Source organism: Anomaloglossus baeobatrachus, unplaced genomic scaffold, assembly GCF_048569485.1.
Source record: "Anomaloglossus baeobatrachus isolate aAnoBae1 unplaced genomic scaffold, aAnoBae1.hap1 Scaffold_3695, whole genome shotgun sequence".
Classification (NCBI taxonomy): Eukaryota; Metazoa; Chordata; class Amphibia; order Anura; family Aromobatidae; genus Anomaloglossus; species Anomaloglossus baeobatrachus.
The window spans coordinates 30,732-50,215 of record NW_027443043.1 but is presented as its reverse complement, the minus strand read 5'-3'; the positions used below and the strand labels follow the sequence as shown (position 1 = coordinate 50,215).

Genomic DNA, 19,484 nt, shown 5'->3' with positions numbered 1-19,484 from the left:
TCATTTAAACGTACAACTCGTCCCGCAAAAAAAAAGCCTTCATATGGCAAGATTGATAGAAAAATAAAAAAGTTACGCCTCTCGGAAGAAGGGGAGCAAAAAACAAAAACGGAAAGTGCCCGGGGGCTGAAGGGGTTAAAGGGAACCCGTCAAGTGCAATATGCACCCAGAGCCATGAGCAGTTCTGGGTGTATATTGCTAATCCCTGCCTAACCGTCCTTGTATATACTAGCATAGATAAAGACATCTTTAGAAAAAGTATTTATAAAGCTTCTTTATAATATGCTAATGAGGACTGGTCGCAAGGGTGTTAGTTCCCTTGGCATGTTGGCACACGCACAGTGGCATGCTAATAGGCAAATGAATGCACAGCGTCAGAGGCATGGTTGGGCTCACCTCTGCAGCCAAGGTTTTCGGCTTAGTGCGCATGATCATTACGTCCCGGACTTCTGGTCGTGCGTGCTACACCAGTTTGAAGCCGGAACGCATTCACCCGGCTTCATAGTGCGCATGACTGGAAGTCCACGTGCACTGAGCCGAAATCCAGCATCCGGTGCATTGGCAACAGTGAGTGTTAAGATCAACCATGCCTCTAACGCTGCACATTCATTAGCATGTTAGGGGCGTGCATACAAGCCAAGGGGGCCGACTAGCCAAGGGAACTAACACCCTTGCGACTAGTCCCTGGCCTCATTAAGATACGATGAAAGATCTTTAGAAATATTTTTTCTAAATCTCTCTTTTATGTAAGGTAGTAGATACAGAGACAGTTAGGCTGGGATTAGCAATATGCATCCAGAACTGCTCGTGGTTCCCTCTAAGTCTGCATTTTGTATCGGGCCAATTTGAATTTAATAAATATATGCATACGTGTTTGTGTGTTTATGTATGTATGTGTGTCACGAACCACCGGGGGGGTCACTCAGAAATCCCCCGCGCTGGCTACCAGTACGTCACAATCGGGGGGTAACAAGTGGGGGTCACCCCTCCTTTATACCTCCCGACCGACAGACAGAGCACGTGACGCGCTCTCTAGCGCCCCTCTTATAGTCAGGCCAATTATGGAATTGCCCGACAATAAGCAAGGAGGCCGCTATACTACTTATGCCGATTATTGAAGGGTCCCCGGTGAGAGTAGGGTATATATTCCCCCGACCTCCGCGGGCGGAATATATAAAATCTCCCCGAATCTCACTGGCCTCCCCACAATAATCCTTGGCACAAACTCGCTGCCACCAACCGCTTCACGGTAACTATTAGCCGAACACACAGACGTGGGATTCAAGATCGAGATAACAGAACAGCCCAAGATTAATTATATAATTTAATCAGCCTAAAGCACACTAGAAACTACAATATATACAATAGGGAATCTACAGAATATACATATGTCAGAGTACAGTTACAATCAAAGCATGGGTTACAAACAGGCATACACAGTTCCAGCAGTTACCTTGTTGCGTCTGGCCACAGGGGGGCGCTGTACCCAGGTTTCTAGGATCCTTCCCACAGATGTTTCCTACACGTGCCCCCAGCGAAAAGAACCCTGGAAAATGGCCGAAGTAGGGTTATCAACCTGGGCAAATCCAGGTCCCCTCCTACCTTAGTGACCTCAGAGGGAGCACTGCTCCACCCCTGGCTTGAGTTATGGACAATCCACAACATGGAATATGGGCCATAACTTTGCCTGGGAGCGTCGTAGGCGGACGCCAATGCTCTCATTGTGACAGTTATGAATTTAGCTACAGAACGAGGGGACTCATGACCTGTCTGCCAGTTCCCTATTGGCTGATATCACGCCTGGGGCATTTCCCAATGTCCTGCTCCCATAAAAAGGGTGTGCCGGCATCGTCCGCATGCGGAGACACCATTTTTATGGTTGCCGTATTTATCGGAAATATGGCTTGCGAGATATGAACCATTTTTTACTGGAGTCGTTCTGTCTAGCTAGTTCCATAGCCTTGCTAATGAGATACAACTCTTGTTACAGGGTGACGGCAGGGAGTCATCCTGTGTCCATTGTTCCCACACCACCTCATCTCCATATCACAGGAGATGGCCATGGGATTTGTTGCTAAACCAGTTGTGTGAAGGAAAGGGGGGGTGACACCAGGAGAGGGCTTCCTGACATACTTGAATATCATGATTTATCGTCATATCTCCGGATTTACCTCACACCTCCCCCCTTTTGAGGGCGCTAGGGGGCAGCACACTCCGGTGTTCCCCCGTGCGCCCGTCCGCGACCTCTCCTTGTCGGGACAGCCCGTCTGCGTTACCGTGGTCACGGCCCCTTTTGTGGCGAATGGTGAAGTTGTATTGCTGGAGCGCAAGGCTCCATCGCAACAATCGCCCATTCGTCCCAGAGACGGTGTGCAACCAGCTGAGGGGATTGTGGTCCGTCTCCACGATGAAGTGGCGCCCGTATAGATAGGGTTGCAGACGCTGCAGGGCCCACACTATGGCCAGGCACTCCTTCTCCATCGTGGAATAGGCAACTTCCCTTGGTAACAGCTTCCTGCTCAGGTACAAGACTGGGTGCTCTTGGCTCGCAGAGTCCACCTGGCTGAGCACCGCACCGAGGCCGAAGTCACTGGCGTCGGTCTGTACTACAAACGGCCGCGTGAAGTCGGCTGCCTGTAGCACGGGCGGGCTGGACAGGGCGTCCTTTAGGGCCCGGAAGGCTGTCTCGCAGTCCATTGTCCAATCGACTGCAGAGGGCAGCTTCTTCTTGGTGAGGTCCGTCAAGGGCTTTGCCAGGCTACTATAGCATGGAACAAACCTCCTATAGTACCCAGCGGTCCCCAAGAAGGACATCACCTGCTTCTTGGTCCTGGGGGTGGGCCAGGATGCGATGGCTTCCACTTTCTCAGGCTCGGGCTTCAGTGTTCTCCCACCTACCCGGTGACCGAGGTACTGGACCTCGCTCATGGCCAGCTGACACTTTCCCGGCTTGATGGTCAAACCTGCCCGGTGGATCCGCCTGAGCACCTGTGCTAGATGCTCTAGGTGGTCCTCCCAGGTGGGACTGAAGACGGCAATGTGATCCAGGTACGCGGCCGCGTACCCTTCAAGTCCCTTGAGCAGGGTGTTGACCATCCGCTGGAAAGTGGCAGGGGCATTCCTCATCCCGAATGGCATCACCGTGGACTCGTACAGTCCAAATGGGGTAATAAAGGCAGAGCGTTCCCTGGCCTTGCGAGTCAGGGGGATCTGCCAATATCCCCGGCTCAGATCCATGATGGTCAGGTACTGAGCCCCGGCCAACTGATCGAGCAGGTCATCGATGCGTGGCATTGGGTACGCATCGGCGACCGTGACCGCATTGAGCCCCCTGTAGTCCACGCAGAACCGCGTGGTTCGGTCCTTCTTAGGGACGAGGACTACAGGCGAGGCCCAAGCGCTGTTGGATGCCTGGATCACCCCCAGCTTCAGCATCTCGTCAATCTCCTGGCGCATGTGTTGCTGCACCTCCAGGGAGACCCGATATGCTGAACGCCGGATCGGGGGATGATCCCCAGTGTCCACGTGATGGACAGCCAAGTCAGTCCTTCCGGGCTGGTTGGTAAACAACCCCCGGAAGGGGAGGAGGGTGGCCCACAGCTGGGACCGTTGGTCCTCCAAGAGCTGGTGGCCAACCTCCACATCCTCCATGGATCCGCCTGCCCTAACCTGGGCTAGCATATCCAAGAGGGTTTCCGCTTCTCCCTCCTCGGGCAGGTTGCACACGGGGAGCGCACATGCCTCCCGCTCATGATGTGCCTTCATCATGTTCACATGGAAGGGCTTCCGCCTTCCACGGGCAGGGTCCAGGGTGACCAGGTACGTCACAGGGTTGAGCTGCTGGTACACGAGGTATGGGCCTTCCCAGGCTGCCTGAAGCTTGTCCTGTGGTACGGGGACCAGTACCCACACCTTTTGACCCACTTGGTAGGTCCTTTCACAAGCGTTCTGGTCGTACCAACGCTTCTGATCGGCCTGGGCTTGAGCCATATTGTCGTGTACCAGTTGCGTCAAGGCCTGCATTTTGTCCCGGAAGCGCATGACATACTCGATAACCGACACTCCAGGGGTGGCCAAATCCCCTTCCCAAGCCTCTTTCACCAGAGCCAGGGGGCCCCGCACACGTCGCCCGTACAGGAGCTCAAACGGTGAGAATCCTGTTGAGGCCTGTGGAACCTCCCGGTAAGCAAATAACAGGTGTGGGAGATACCGCTCCCAGTCACGCCCATGGGAGTCGACCAACATCTTAAGCATCTGCTTTAAGGTGCCATTGAACCGCTCGCACAGGCCATTAGTCTGTGGATGGTACGGGCTGGCCACCAGATGTCGCACCTGGACCTGCTTACAGAGGGCCTCCATCAGCTGGGACATGAATTGGGTCCCCCGGTCAGTGAGCATTTCCTGGGGAAAACCCACTCGGGAGAAAATCTCCAGCAATGCGGTGGCCACCTTGTCAGCCCGAATGGACGACAAGGCCACTGCTTCTGGGTACCGGGTGGCATAGTCCACTACCGTCAGTATGAAGCGTTTCCCGGAGCTGCTGGGGATGGCCAGCGGGCCGACCAGATCCACAGCCACCCTCCTGAAAGGCTCATCGATGATTGGCAGATACTAGTGGGGCTTTGGGGTGTGGCCCCGCCTTCCCGACTCTCTGACAGGTTTCACACGAACGGCAGTAGGCAGCCACATCGGCCCCCATTTTTGGCCAGTAGAAATGCTGGTTTACCCTGGCCTTGGTCTTAGCTATCCCTAGGTGTCCGGCCATCGGAATCTCATGTGCGATCCGCAACAACTCCGTCCGGAACGGATAGGGTACCACCAACTGTCGGTCCCTGGGCCACGCCTCCGGTGAACCCTGCTGGACCGTGGCCCGGTACAGCCGTCCTTGGTCCCAGACCACTCGCTCCGGGTCCGAGTCCGAGGGAGGCTGTGCCGCCTGCTCCTTAAGAGCTTTCAGGCTGTCGTCAGCTTCTAACGCTGCCTGAAACCCCTGACTAGATGTGGCCAGAATCGACGAGACTGTCACATCTTCAGTCAGTACCCCGGGACCTGTGTCCTGGCCTCCACCTGACTCGGCTGCCACTTGGTCAGAAGGGGAAGAGCTATCGGACCTCCGGGAGGCCCCTTGGCTTCCAGCACTCCCACTGCGGGTGACAGCGGCCACAGCCGCTGCGATCGTGGGTCGTGCCTGCTCCTCCTCCGTTCCTGACCAAGTCGCCGGTTCAGGCAGACCTACCTGGCTTCCTGACACCCCGGTTGTGGGGGAACCATGCACCGAGATCTTACCTGGGAGCACTTCCGCTCCTGGACCGGCCCCAATCTCACCTGCCTGTTCCCCTCCTGCAGCAACAGAACCCCGCTGTGAAATCTCTGGGGACCCCACATTTGCTGTGGTAGCCCCCACCCCACACACTGGTCCTCCCCCTGCAGCACCCTGCTCTCTGCTTATCCCTGCAGAGGGCAACAGATCCCAGCTCACAGGCTGGTTACTTGTAGAGGCATTGTCACACCTTTCTCTGACCCCCTCCCCTGTCTCAGCTGCAGCTGAGTGTGTGTCTATGGTGTCTATGCAAGCAGAAATATCAGAGTTCACTCCCTCCTCCCTTACATCATTCATAGATAACACATTAACATTGTTAGGAGTCATGTCAGTACGGGCTGAAGGTTCAGCCCTTGGGGGGGGCCCAAACTGGGAGGTTATCTGCCCCAAATCTGTCCCAAGTAGCACGTTTGCAGGGATCCGATCAGTTACCCCCACCTCCCTCACCCCTCGCCCTGCGCCCCAGTCCACATAAATGTCAGCAACAGGCAGCGCCGGGTCAGTGCCTCCAATCCCGGAGACAGCGAGGGTTTTTCCAGGGATCAAGTCTTGGGGGGACACCATCTCAGGCCGCACCAGAGTCACCTCCGAGGCGCTGTCTCGCAGTCCTATGGTCACAGACCGGCCGACGGTGACAGGTTGGAAGCTGTCCAGGGACCTACCACCACCCCCACCCACACAATACACCTTGGGCGGCCCTTGGGACGGGGACGGAGCCGGGGCCTTGGGACGCTGAGGGCACATGGCCTTGAAGTGTCCAGGTAGGTTGCACTGGTGGCACCGTCTTGGTTCCGCCACGGGCCTGGAGAGGGGAGTTGAGGGGGACACCCCCTGCAGTCTAGGGGCAGGTGGGGCAGTCGCAGAATTCATCTTACCCCCTCTCCAGGTGCTGCTGGTGGCCGCTCTCCTGGCCTCAGGGGCCCGGTTGTTGGTGTAGTCATCGGCCAGGGCAGCTGTAGCCGTGGACCCCTTTGGCTTCTGGTCTCGGATGAACTGGCGGAGATCCTCAGGGCAGTTCCACAAGAGTTGCTCCGTGATGAACAAGTCCAGGATCTCCGGTCCGGTGGAAAGCTGCAGGCCTTGGGTCCAGTGGTCGGCAGCTCGGGCAAGTGCCCGCCGGTGGTCAGCCCAGGAGTCCTTTGGTCCCTTTTGCAGGGTCCGGAACTTCTTGCGGTAGGACTCCGGAGTGAGGTTGTACTGTTGGATCAGGGCCCGCTTGATGGTGTCGTAGCCCTGATCTGCCTCAGCAGGCAAGTCCCCAAGGATATCCAGGGCCTTACCCCTTAGACGGGGGGTCAGGTATTTGGCCCACTGATCCTTGTCCAGATGGTGCTGCAAGCAAGTCCGTTCAAAAGCAGTCAGGAAAGAGTCCAAGTCTCCATCCTTCTCCAGCACTGGGAAGTCCTCAACACGGACCTTTGGAAGTTTGGTGTCTTGAAGGTCACGTGTGGCTGATGAGGGCCGGAGCTGAGCTAGCTGCAGCTGGTAGTCACGCTCTGCCTGTTGCTGTCGCTCTTCACGTGCTGCTTGCCGCTCCGCAGCCTCACGCACTGCTTGCCGCTCCGCAGCCTCAGCGTCACGCGCTGCCTGCCGCTCTGCCCTGCGCTCTGCCAGGAGTTCCTTGTAGCCCTCCTGGTCTCCAGCCTGGAGAAGGGCCATAGCCATTTGAAGAAGGCTATCCGAGCCTCCCAGGCTCGGTGGAATGGCACGTGGTGATCTGCGGCCCGCTGCGGAGCCTGGTGATTCACTGTCCATTGCAGAGCGGAGGGCTGGCATCTGGCTCGTTGAGGACCCTTGGGTGAGCTGCTCCTCATCTTGTCCAGCAGTGCCAGGTTGTGCAATGTCCTCTGCAGAGCTGTTTTCTGGCGTCGAGCTCCTGGAGGACTCGTGGGCAACCTCCTCATTACTGTCCACAGCACCGTCCTCCCTCTCTTCGGCTCCTGCTTTAGCATTGGCCAGTTGCCTAGCTCTGCTCCTGGTGCCATCAGCCATTCTTGCAGACTTTTGGTCACTGACACAGAACTGACACCTGATGCCTCCACACACCTTACAGTATCTGCACTCTGACACTCTAGTGTTGAGCTAGTCTGAAGACCCCAGCAGCCACAGCTGCTGCAGGCAGTCTTTAGTGTCTGGGAGTATGGGTCTCACACTCACACACACTATTATCTCGATCCCACCGCTATGCCACCAATATGTCACAAACCACCGGGGGGGTCACTCAGAAATCCCCCGCGCTGGCTACCAGTACATCACAATCGGGGGGTAACAAGTGGGGGTCACCCCTCCTTTATACCTCCCGACCGACAGACAGAGCACGTGACGCGCTCTCTAGCGCCCCTCTTATAGTCAGGCCAATTATGGAATTGCCCGACAATAAGCAAGGAGGCCGCTATACTACTTATGCCGATTATTGAAGGGTCCCCGGTGAGAGTAGGGTATATATTCCCCCGACCTCCGCGGGCGGAATATATAAAATCTCCCCGAATCTCACTGGCCTCCCCACAATAATCCTTGGCACAAACTCGCTGCCACCAACCGCTTCACGGTAACTATTAGCCGAACACACAGACGTGGGATTCAAGATCGAGATAACAGAACAGCCCAAGATTAATTATATAATTTAATCAGCCTAAAGCACACTAGAAACTACAATATATACAATAGGGAATCTACAGAATATACATATGTCAGAGTACAGTTACAATCAAAGCATGGGTTACAAACAGGCATACACAGTTCCAGCAGTTACCTTGTTGCGTCTGGCCACAGGGGGGCGCTGTACCCAGGTTTCTAGGATCCTTCCCACAGATGTTTCCTACACGTGCCCCCAGCGAAAAGAACCCTGGAAAATGGCCGAAGTAGGGTTATCAACCTGGGCAAATCCAGGTCCCCTCCTACCTTAGTGACCTCAGAGGGAGCACTGCTCCACCCCTGGCTTGAGTTATGGACAATCCACAACATGGAATATGGGCCATAACTTTGCCTGGGAGCGTCGTAGGCGGACGCCAATGCTCTCATTGTGACAGTTATGAATTTAGCTACAGAACGAGGGGACTCATGACCTGTCTGCCAGTTCCCCATTGGCTGATATCACGCCTGGGGCATTTCCCAATGTCCTGCTCCCATAAAAAGGGTGTGCCGGCATCGTCCGCATGCGGAGACACCATTTTTATGGTTGCCGTATTTATCGGAAATATGGCTTGCGAGATATGAACCATTTTTTACTGGAGTCGTTCTGTCTAGCTAGTTCCATAGCCTTGCTAATGAGATACAACTCTTGTTACAGGGTGACGGCAGGGAGTCATCCTGTGTCCATTGTTCCCACACCACCTCATCTCCATATCACAGGAGATGGCCATGGGATTTGTTGCTAAACCAGTTGTGTGAAGGAAAGGGGGGGTGACACCAGGAGAGGGCTTCCTGACATACTTGAATATCATGATTTATCGTCATATCTCCGGATTTACCTCACAATGTGTATATTTAATAAGTAATTATATGTGGTCCTGAGGGTCTAAATGCACATTAAAGGGGAGAAATCTGTTAAAGGGAACCTGTCAGCAGAAATTTCGCCCAAAACCTAAAAGATTCCCCCTCTGCAGCTCCTGGGCTGCATTCTAGAAAGGTCCCTGTTATTATTGTGCCCCCTGTGAGACCAAAATAAAGACTTTATAAAGTGGTACCTTTTTGTATGCAGATTCTGTAAATGTGACACGGGGGCGGGCTGCCTGATGGCCGTTATTCTGCCTCCTGCCGCTTTAGGCCGTCCTCCATCGCCGATTTCCATAGCTGTGGACGCCGCCCAGTGCTCCACAGGTCCCCGCGCATGCCCAGTGCTCATCTCTCGTGGATGAGCACTGTGCCCAGTGTCACCGCTGGTGACATGCGCGCAGGCTTTAGATTATGGGCGGTGCTGTGATGTTAATTACCAAGCAACCGCCCATAATCGCGAGACTGCGCTTTCCCCCTCGGCGTCCTTCGTTCTGCGCAAGCGCGGTGCTGCTGACCCCACGTCACCTCCTATCTATTTCCTGCCTCAGGGCAAGATGGGAAGGAGGGGACGTGGGGTCAGCAGCACCGCGCTTGCGCAGAACGAAGGACGCCGAGGTGGAAAGCGCGGTCCCGCGATTATGGGCGGTTGCTTGGTAATAAACATCACAGCACCGCCCATAATCTAAAGCCTGCGCGCACGTCACCAGCGGTGACACTGGGCACAGTGCTCATCCGCGAGAGATGAGCACTGGGCATGCGCGGGGACCTGTGGAGCACTGGGCGGCGTCCACAGCTATGGAAAGGAGCGATGGGGGACGGCCTAAAGCGGCAGGAGGCAGAATAACGGCCATCAGGCATCCCGCCCCCGTGTCACATTTACAGAATCTGCATACAAAAAGGTACCATTTTATAAAGTCTTTATTTTGGTCTCACAGGGGGCACAATAATAACAGGGACCTTTCTAGAATACAGCCCAGGAGCTGCAGAGGGGGAATCTTTTAGGTTTTGGGCGAAATTTCTGCTGACAGGTTCCCTTTAACACCGGATGATCGCTGCATTTATATGGAAACGCGGCTACAGAGATCCCGTCCATTATGATCTGGTCATTGTAAATCTCTCAGGATCATTACCTCCACAAGAAATGCAGCAGATGTTGTAATTTGTGACACTGGAAACCTCTAAATACAGAAGCACATATGCAGCCTGTAGTTTTTCCTCTTGTGCGGAGTCCACGTTTGTGCAGGCCATTGTTAGTGCATATTTCGGTGTTCCCTGAATTTCCTTGCTTTGAGAGGTGAAGCATTGTCCCAGACAGTGACGTCAGCGGGTATCCAGGAGGAAATGACACGCTGGACACCTCGATTAGATCAGCTCTCCCGTCCGGTGTCATTTTTTAGCCTTTTTGCATTGTGAATATTTGGTTCCTCTTTTTTTCGTTACTTATTTACTGTAAGTTGTGAACCTTTTCCTGGCCTCCGTATGCGAGCACCGAGGAGAAGCGTGCTTCACCATTACAACAGGTTTATTCTTGAAGTTTCCTTTTTTTTTTCTTCTTCCCCTGTTTTTTATCTTGTATAATTGAGGTAAAGGTTATCATAAAATATCAGACATGGACAGTGAGGCCAAGATTCCTGCAGGCAAAACCGGTTTTCAGATTTATAGTTACAGCAAAATGTGTGTCCTGCTGATTCTGCACAAGTTCCTGTTCTCTCCGTGCAGACCTGTGGCTTTTCGCCCTCTGTGTTTTTTACATTACCAAGATGTTTTAGTGCAAGGAATAGTAATTATGTTGGATTGTGTCAGTGGTATAAAATATCGTGTTATGTGGGTTTGTAACTGAAGACCTGTAAGCTGCCCAAAAACCGAGGGGACATTGCTCATAGGGGTTGACGGACATTAGAGGAATCATAGCTGCTGTCTTATCTGTGTAATAGGCCACATAATTAAAGGGTTGTTCCCCCCCCCCCCAAAAAAATCTGCTATCCATCGTATAGGGGATTACTCTGGTCCGAATTCTGGCACCCTAGGCGCGAGCCTTGGGATGGGGCTTTGCAGTCCTGGAGGTGTGTTTGCACATCTCCCGCTGAATTCATTGTCTGTGGGACTGACGGAAATCAGCTGTGTGCTGTACTCTGCAGTCCCATAGACAAGGAATGGAGCAGAGACCGCACATATACCAGTCCATTTAACATAAGGACCTCCAGAGGTCAGCAAGTTATCATCTGTCCAATGGATAATCTTGAAAATAACCCTTGTCGGCCATTTTTATTAACCCCCTGTCATCCGCGGTTGCATGGAGTTACTGAATCTGAGCGATGTGTTAGTGATTGTGCAACTACAGGACGGAGTGTAGTGTAGGAAGGTGACCTGTGACTTGGAGGTCACCATGTTCATCAGCTTTTCCTTCTGATTTTCTTATACACGTGCGTGCTAATATCAGCTGAGCGTGCATATCTTATCTTTTGGAGGAGGAGATTAAGCCACTGCCAGGCACCTCTGGCAATGACGTACGATTAAAAGGATTGGGTAGGTTAAAATGCAACATGTACAATCCTCCTTTTCCCACATATCTGCTTTCAGGCCTAAGTTAGGACACCCCATACATATTAGATACCGGTAGTTGCCCAAACACTCCAAAATTAGTGCGTTTATCTAATGTTGTCCCAGTGAATAGGATGTATAGTTGCACGATATCTGCCAGCCGTGCACACAACCCAGCAGGTATCTGTGGACATGGTGTGATCAGCCCATCATTGAAGGTCTGTATCGGTCACCTATGTCATATTTATGCAGTTTTTATGGCTGTCACCTGGTAGATGCAGATTGGTGACTTTTGGCAGGAATTAGACCTGCGTTTATTACCCATTGTACAGCTGGTTGTCGTCTTCTCCCTGTTCTTGCCTGATATGATTGTGCTTGGTGATAGGTGGAGATGGACAGAGTCAGGGCCGGAGACTTGCGTTACTCACAATGCATGTTGCAATTATTTTCTCAGCACGGTGCAATCACAGCATTTCCACCCAGAGTATACACAATTGCCAAATAGCAGATTGCATTATATTGTTTTTTCCAAGGGAAAAAAAAAAGTTGCCTGCTCTACGCACATAGTGGCCCCACCGCGATCACGGGGTGCTGCCATGACAGCCTGTGGCTGGCGTTCACCGGAGAACACGTTTTTTTACTATATACAAGCAATACAGTGGCAGTTCGATATATGTAATAGACCATAAGGAGATAACACGTTCACGTCCCCTGAGGAAATAATAAAAGTTTGCATTTATCTCTAGGAGTACAATGATCCCACCAGGTTTAAACATTGTGTCCTATTGTTTCACCCTCATGATATCGATGTTAGGCTATGTGCGCACGTTGTGTACTTCACTGCAGAAATTTCTGCAGCGATCTGAAGAGCACATGTGCGCTTCAAATCGCTGCCGAAAATGTCCGTAGTGAAAAAAAAAAAGCCGATTCCATGCGCTCTGCCTGCAGCTCCTGCCATAGACAGAGCAGGGGCTGCCGGCAAAGCGCACGGAAGAAGTGTCATGTCACTTCTTAGAACGCGCGCTTCGGGCAGCAGCCGAAGCGCTGCGCTCTAAGACACCACGTGCGCACGGCCCCCTGCACAATCTCCATAGATTAGGGGGAGGGGGGGGGGGGGGGGGGGGAGGGGGGGGGGGGGGGGGGGGGACGCAGGATGCATGCAATTACGCTGCGCTACAAAGCAGAGCGTAACTGCATGTAATTACGCAACGTGCGCACATAGCCTTAAAAAAAGTTTTTCAGCTCATCAAAATTATTCTTTAAAGGGAACCTGTCACCAGTTTTTTCCCCTATAAGCTGCGGCCACCACCACCACCGGGCTCTTATATACAGCATTCCAGGCCGCTGTGTAGAACATAAAAATCACTTTAATACTCACCTAAACCGGTTGCTGCGGTGGATGTGGCTCAGATGGGCGTTTTCGTCTTCCGGTGCCAGTGCCGTCTCTTTTGAAGCCGCGGTGCATGACGCGTCCGACATCATACACACTCACCGGCATTCAGGTACTGCGCAAAGCAGATCAAAGTATTGTAGTGCGCATGCGCGGGACCGGCGAGTGTGTATGACGTAGACGCGTCATGCACCGCGGCTTCAGAAGGAGGACGAAGATGGCGAAGAACGAAGACGCCCATCTGAGCCACATCCACCGCAGCGACCGGTTTAGGTAAGTATTATACAGTATTTTTTATGTTCTAGACAGCGGTCTGGACTCTTATATACAGCATGTTAGAATGCTTATAGGGTAAAAAAAAAACAAAAAAAAAAACTGGTGACAGGTTCCCTTTAAAGGGAACCAGTCAGGTCCAGTTTGCACCCAGAACCACGAGCAGTTCTGGGTGCATATTAGTAACTCCTGCCTAACTCTACCTGTATGTATACACTAGCATAAATAAACAGAACTTTAGAAAAAGTATTTCTAAAGATCGTTTATTATATGCTAATGAGACCAGGGACTACTCACAAGGGTGTTGGTTCCCTTGGCTAGTAGGCCCACATAGCATCTTAGCACGCCCCTGTGAGCATACTAACATGCTAATGAATGTACTGCGCCGCCGCACATACCTCACTCTTGATGGCGGCCGGTGGAGGATGGATGCGCACTGTGCATGATCTGGAGTCCCAGCACTTCCGGTCATGTGCACTATACCCCATTGAAGCCAAGAAGCTTACACCCGGCATCAGTTTAGTGCGCATGATCGGAAGTGCCGGGACTCCGGATCATGCACAGTGCGCATCCATCCTCCACCAGCCGCCATCAAGAGTGAGGTATGTGCGATGTCGCTGCGCATTCATTAGCATGTTAGTACGCCCAAACGGGCGTGCTGCTACAATGCAATGTGGGCCAACTAGCCAAGGGAACTAATGCCCTTGTGACTAGTCCTTGGCCTCATTAGCATATAATAAACTATCTTTAGAAATACTATTTCTAAAGATCTCTTTATCTATGCTAGTGTATACAGGGACAGTTAGGCAGGGACTAGCAATATGCACTCAGAACTTCTCGTGGTTCTGGGTGCATATTGGACCTGACAGGTTCCCTTTAAAAAGGCTCAGACTAAATTCTCGCTCTCATTTATCATTGTCCCGGTGCTTAACTGTTCCTGCTCCGTGGTCCCATCCATGATCTACCGGTGACTTGCCACAACCAACGATTGGCTTAGTTGGCATTACCAATGTGCCACGGACAGGACCAGGAATTCGAGACCAGCAAATGTCATAACAAGATCCTTGAGGATTGTAAAGTAGCAAGGATCATTTACTTTATTATTTTAACTGGCCTGACACTTTTTTTTTTTTTAGTAAATTGTTCATCTGCTGAAAACTCCTAATTTCCACCAATAATAAGCCCCCAAATGTCCGTCAGGCCACTTCTGATGTGTAAGGGGCCTGTATGGGTGTGGGGGGACGTGTCTGTAGCCGGTTACATTCTCATGAATGGAGGGATATTTTGTCTTTGAAGCCGTCTGGATGTTATTAGGAATCTAGACCGGTCATGTTTAAATGTCTGCTCCACGAGGCCTCCTCGTACAGGGAGCAGCTCGAGACCGCAGGAATCTCCGCATGTGCGGGCTTGATTTTGTTAGGTTTTTTTTTTTTTTTTTGTTTTTTTTTAAGCTTCTGTGTGGCATGCAAATATTTTGTGCACCCTTTATCCCCTTCCCCCCTAAACCTTACAAGATAGCTGTAATGTCTGTATGTCAAAGGGCTCCATAGTCTATAATGTGATCATTTCTTCTGGTGAAATGCATTTGGAAGGTGATATGAGCGTTTCTTATTACAGGAGATTTTAGCTGAAAAAAGTGTAATTTGTGAGAAATTAAATTGCGCGCAACAATTGCCCTTCTGAATAGTCCTTGTCTCAAGTAACGCTGTCCCCTTCCCTTACAGGTTTCCTCATGTCCGTGAAGAATCTCTCGTCGCTTTGCGGCTCCCCGCCATCGGTGTGGTCGGTCGCTGCGATTCCGAACCCGTGATTCTCTCCAACCGTAGTGCCGGACGTCATGAGCATTGTAATCCCTCTGGGAGTCACCACACCAGATACATCCTACTCAGACATGGCCGCCGGATCAGAGTAAGTCTACTTCTGCCTATTCGTAATCCCGTTAATTGATAGGATAGAATTAAAGGAGCTACTGGACTCCTCGGATTTACCTGCTGAGCATAAGGCGCTGCAGCAAGTCACCCAGGGATCCGCTGCATAGAGCTGGTAAACGGCTCTGCACGAAGGATGACACGACACCTAAGGCTAGTTTCACACTTGCGTTGAATGGCATCCGTTGCATTGCGTTGTGTGACGGATGCAACGGATGTGTTTCATATAATGGCACAACGGATGCAACGGATCGTACAAAACAACGGAAAGCTTTTTTTATTTATTTATTTATTTATTTTTTCTTCTTTACAGTTTTACTGGCAGCAGACTATTGTGAACGATCAGCTGATCACCCGGCGGCCGGCCGCTCAGCTGAGCGTTTTTTAAAGCCGGCTGCCGAGCGCTCAGCTGAGCGCTCTCACATGCCGGCCGGCCGCTCAGCTGAGCGCTCTCACATGCCGGCGGCCGGCCCGGCCGCTCAGCTGAGCGCTCTCACATGCCGGCGGCCGGCCGGCCGCTCAGCTGAGCGCTCTCACATGCCGGCGGCCGGCCGGCCGCTCAGCTGAGCGCTCTCACATGCCGGCGGCCGGCCACTCAGCTGAGCGCTCTCACATGCCGGCGGCCGGCCGCTCAGCTGAGCGCTCTCAAAACCCAGCTGCCGGGCGCTCAGCTGTGCGCTCTCATGCCGGCGGCCGGACGCTCAGCTGAGCGCTCTCACATGCCGGCGGCCGGCCGGCCGCTCAGCTGAGCGCTCTCACATGCCGGCGGCCGGCCGGCCGCTCAGCTGAGCGCTCTCACATGCCGGCGGCCGGCCACTCAGCTGAGCGCTCTCACATGCCGGCGGCCGGCCGCTCAGCTGAGCGCTCTCAAAACCCAGCTGCCGGGCGCTCAGCTGTGCGCTCTCATGCCGGCGGCCGGACGCTCAGCTGAGCGCACTCACATGCCGGCGGTCGGGCGCTCAGCTGAACGTTCGGCCACCGAGAGACAAAATAAAGTTTGTGATTTAAAAAAAAAAAAAAGAGCATGCGCAGTGAAATCCTACAGATTGCGCTGCTCAAAAAACGTTACATGCTGCGTTCCCTCCGCCCGACGCGTCAAAATAACGACACTGCGTCGTCCAGCCGATGCAACGCTGACACTTGCGTTACAGTGCGTCGTCCATACAAGTCTATGGAGAATAGCGCAGTGCGTTAACGGACTGCGCTATTCTCCATAGTGACGGACTGCGCTGAACACAAGTGTGAAAGTACCCTAATGCAGATGTGCTGTGTGCGCCTCCACAGCATTGACTGATGGACCACTTTTTGCAGTGACCCAATTTTTGAGAATATAAACTAATAATTAAATTCGAAGTTGCAAACACACATTACCGTGCAAAAAGTGAAAGCCGCCATAGAGTTTGCAAATATTGGCCTCCAGTTCCCAAGATCCTGGGGAAGGGGGGCATATTGACTAATCAATATAGACAAAACCATGAAGACTGGACCAAAAGGCATATTATTTAGAGAGGAGTCAGGGATGTTTTCATAGTGGAAGGGGTGTGTAATTGTGTAATAGGTCGGCTGTCAGATTGCATTGTTTTTTTTTGTTGTTTTGTATTTCCTCATTTCTAAGAATTGATTTTCGGCTGGGGGCTATATTGCCATTCCCCATAGATCACGGGCTGCCTGTGCTATGTGATGCGCTGTGTGGTCCTAGAGCGCCACCTACTGGCACGCTTACGTATTTCTTTTTTTACTGGAAGTACATTTTATCCTGATTAAATAATCTTGTCTTACACAACCTGAACTTTTATTTCTCACTTGCCCATATGGCTGTTTAATTGATGGAATATTTTGTCCATATACAAGCCCAAATGTAGCCACGTATATTTGTCTTCATAGATAACAAGAGAGGTCTTTAGTTAAGCCATGAGATCTATCTGTCATACACTGTGTGCAGAATTATTAGGCACATGAGTATTTTGATCACATGATACTTTTTATACATGTCGTCCTACTCCAAGCTGTATAGGCATGAAAGCCAACTACCAATTAAGTAAACCAGGTGATGTGCATCTCTGTAATGAGGAGGGGTGCGGTGTAATGACATCAACACCCTATATAAGGGGTGCTTAATTATTAGGCAACTTCCTTTCCTTTGGCAAAATGGGTCAGAAGAGAGATTTCACGGGCTCTGAAAAGTTCACAATTGTGAGATGTCTTGCAGAGGGATGCAGCAGTCTTGAAATTGCCAAACTTTTGCAGCGTGATCACCGAACAATCAAGCGTTTCATGGCAAATAGCCAACAGGGTCGCAAGAAGCGTGCTGGGCAAAAAAGGCGCAAAATAACTGCCCATGAATTGAGGAAAATCAAGCGTGAAGCTGCCAAGATGCCATTTGCCACCAGTTTGGCCAGATTTCAGAGCTGCAACGTTACTGGAGTATCAAAAAGCACAAGGTGTGCCATACTCAGGGACATGGCCAAGGTAAGGAAGGCTGAAACCACCACCTCTGACCAAGAAACAGAAGATAAAACGTCAAGACTGGGCCAAGAAATATCTAAGACTGATTTTTCACAGGTTTTATGGACTGATGAAATGAGAGTGACTCTTGATGGGCAGATGGATGGGCCAGAGGCTGATCAGTAAAGGGCAGAGAGCTCCACTCCGACTCAGACGCCAGCAAGGTGGAGGTGGGTACTGGTATGGGCTGGTATCATCAAAGATCAACTTGTGGGATCTTTTCGGGTTGAGGATGGAGTGAAGCTCAACTCCCAGACCTACTGCCAGTTTCTGGAAGACAACTTCTTCAAGCAGTGGTACAGGAAGACGTCGGTATCGTTCAAGAAAACCATGATTTTCATGCAGGACAATGCTCCATCACATGCATCCAACTACGCCACAGCGTGGCTGGCCAGTAAAGGTCTAAAAGATGAAAAAATAATGACATGGCCCCCTTGTTCACCTGATCTGAACCCCATAAAGAACCTGTGGTCCCTCATAAAATGTGAGATCTACAGGGAGGGAAACCAGTCCACCTCTGGGAGCAGTGTCTGGAGGCTGTGGTGGCTGCTGCACGCAATGTTGATCATAAACAGATCAAGCAACTGACAGAATCCATGGATGGTCGCTGCTGAGTGTCATCAGAAAGAAAGGGGGCTATATTGGTCGCTAATTTTTTTGGAGTTTTTGCTTTTGCCTGTCAGAAATGTTTATTTCTAAGTTTTGTGCAGTTATATTGGTTTACCTGGTGAAAATAAACAAGTGAGATGGGAATAGATTTGTTTTTTATTAAGTTGCCTAATAATTCTGCACAGTAATAGTTACCTGCACTAACAGATATCCTCCTAAGATAGCCAAATCTAAAGAACCCTACTCCAACTTCCAAAAATATTTAGCTTTGATATTTGAGTCTTTTTTGAGAAGATAGTTGTTGATCAATAATAAAAAAAATCTGCGAAAATTAAACTTGCCTAATAATTCTTCACACGGTGTATAATTAAAAGAAAAAAAAAATTAAATCTTTATTTTTATATAGCGCTAACATATTCCGCAGCGCTTTACATACATCAGGAGCACTGTCCCCATTGGGGCTCACAATCTAGAGTCCCTATCTGTATGTCTTTGGAGTGTGGGAGGAAACCGGAGAAACTCCTTGCAGATGGTGTCCTTGGTGGGATTTGAACCCAGGACCCCAGCGCTGCAAGACTGCAGTGCTAACCACTGAGCCACCACAAGACTGCAGTGCTAACCACTGAGCCACCTTGCCCCCATAATCAGTGCATTATAGTATGTGGAGCGGTTGGTGACCCATATGCGGGGGATCTTGTGTCCCAAGTGATCGGTTGGAGGGGGTACAATTCTCCCAGCCATGTAAATCTGACTATCATCTGAACTGCGGAGGGGCGAGGGGTTCCTTTTGGGTTAGGCAGGCGTTGTGCTGTATACTTTATGCTGTATATTGTGGTCTGAGAATGGACTGTGACTTCTGAACTGATCTCATCAGCCTCGTATATGACTGGGTTTTGGTCAGGTGACCCAGTAAATTGGGATATCAGTCTTCTGAATTTGGCCTGAGTGGATAGTTTTGCAGCACTGGCCATAAACTGTCACTGTCTTAGCCAGTTACTGTGTCAGTTTGCCTTCAGTTGCTGAGTAACCGCCACAGAAATGACGACCAATATGGCGGCTACTCCCGTTGTCACTTTTGCATCCGCCGCCGGATAGAAATATGTCCCGGTAAGTAAAGAAAGATCTAACTTTTGACTGCCGCATCGACCTCTGACGTTCTAATGTAAGCTTGATGTAATGCGTAAGATGGGTAAATATGATCATTGGAGGGAAGCGCTGTCCTATTGAGCCAATAAGTCCAAGAAATATGCAAAGTTGATGATTTATTTATTTTTTTTAATGGTTTCCACTGTGTTTCCTTAGCCCTGAATCAGTTGAAGCCAGTCCAGCAGTTACCGGAAAGTCCATCTATGCAACCCACAATTACCCAAGCAGCCTGAGCCAGGGATACCGAGGTCTGCCGTACGCAGTAAGTACCCGGCGC

At 51.2% G+C, this 19,484-nt stretch overlaps 1 long non-coding RNA gene across 1 annotated transcript in view; it reads left to right on the top strand.

The window, feature by feature from the left end:
- LOC142274110 (uncharacterized) overlaps positions 1 to 19,463 on the top strand; it is a 31,300-nt gene extending 11,837 nt beyond the window's left edge. Inside the window, exons 2-3 of the long non-coding RNA XR_012738465.1 lie at positions 14,744 to 14,927; positions 19,364 to 19,463. This is a non-coding gene — a long non-coding RNA (uncharacterized LOC142274110). The remainder of the gene's footprint in view (positions 1 to 14,743; positions 14,928 to 19,363) is intronic.
- Positions 19,464 to 19,484: the final 21 nt, after the last annotated feature.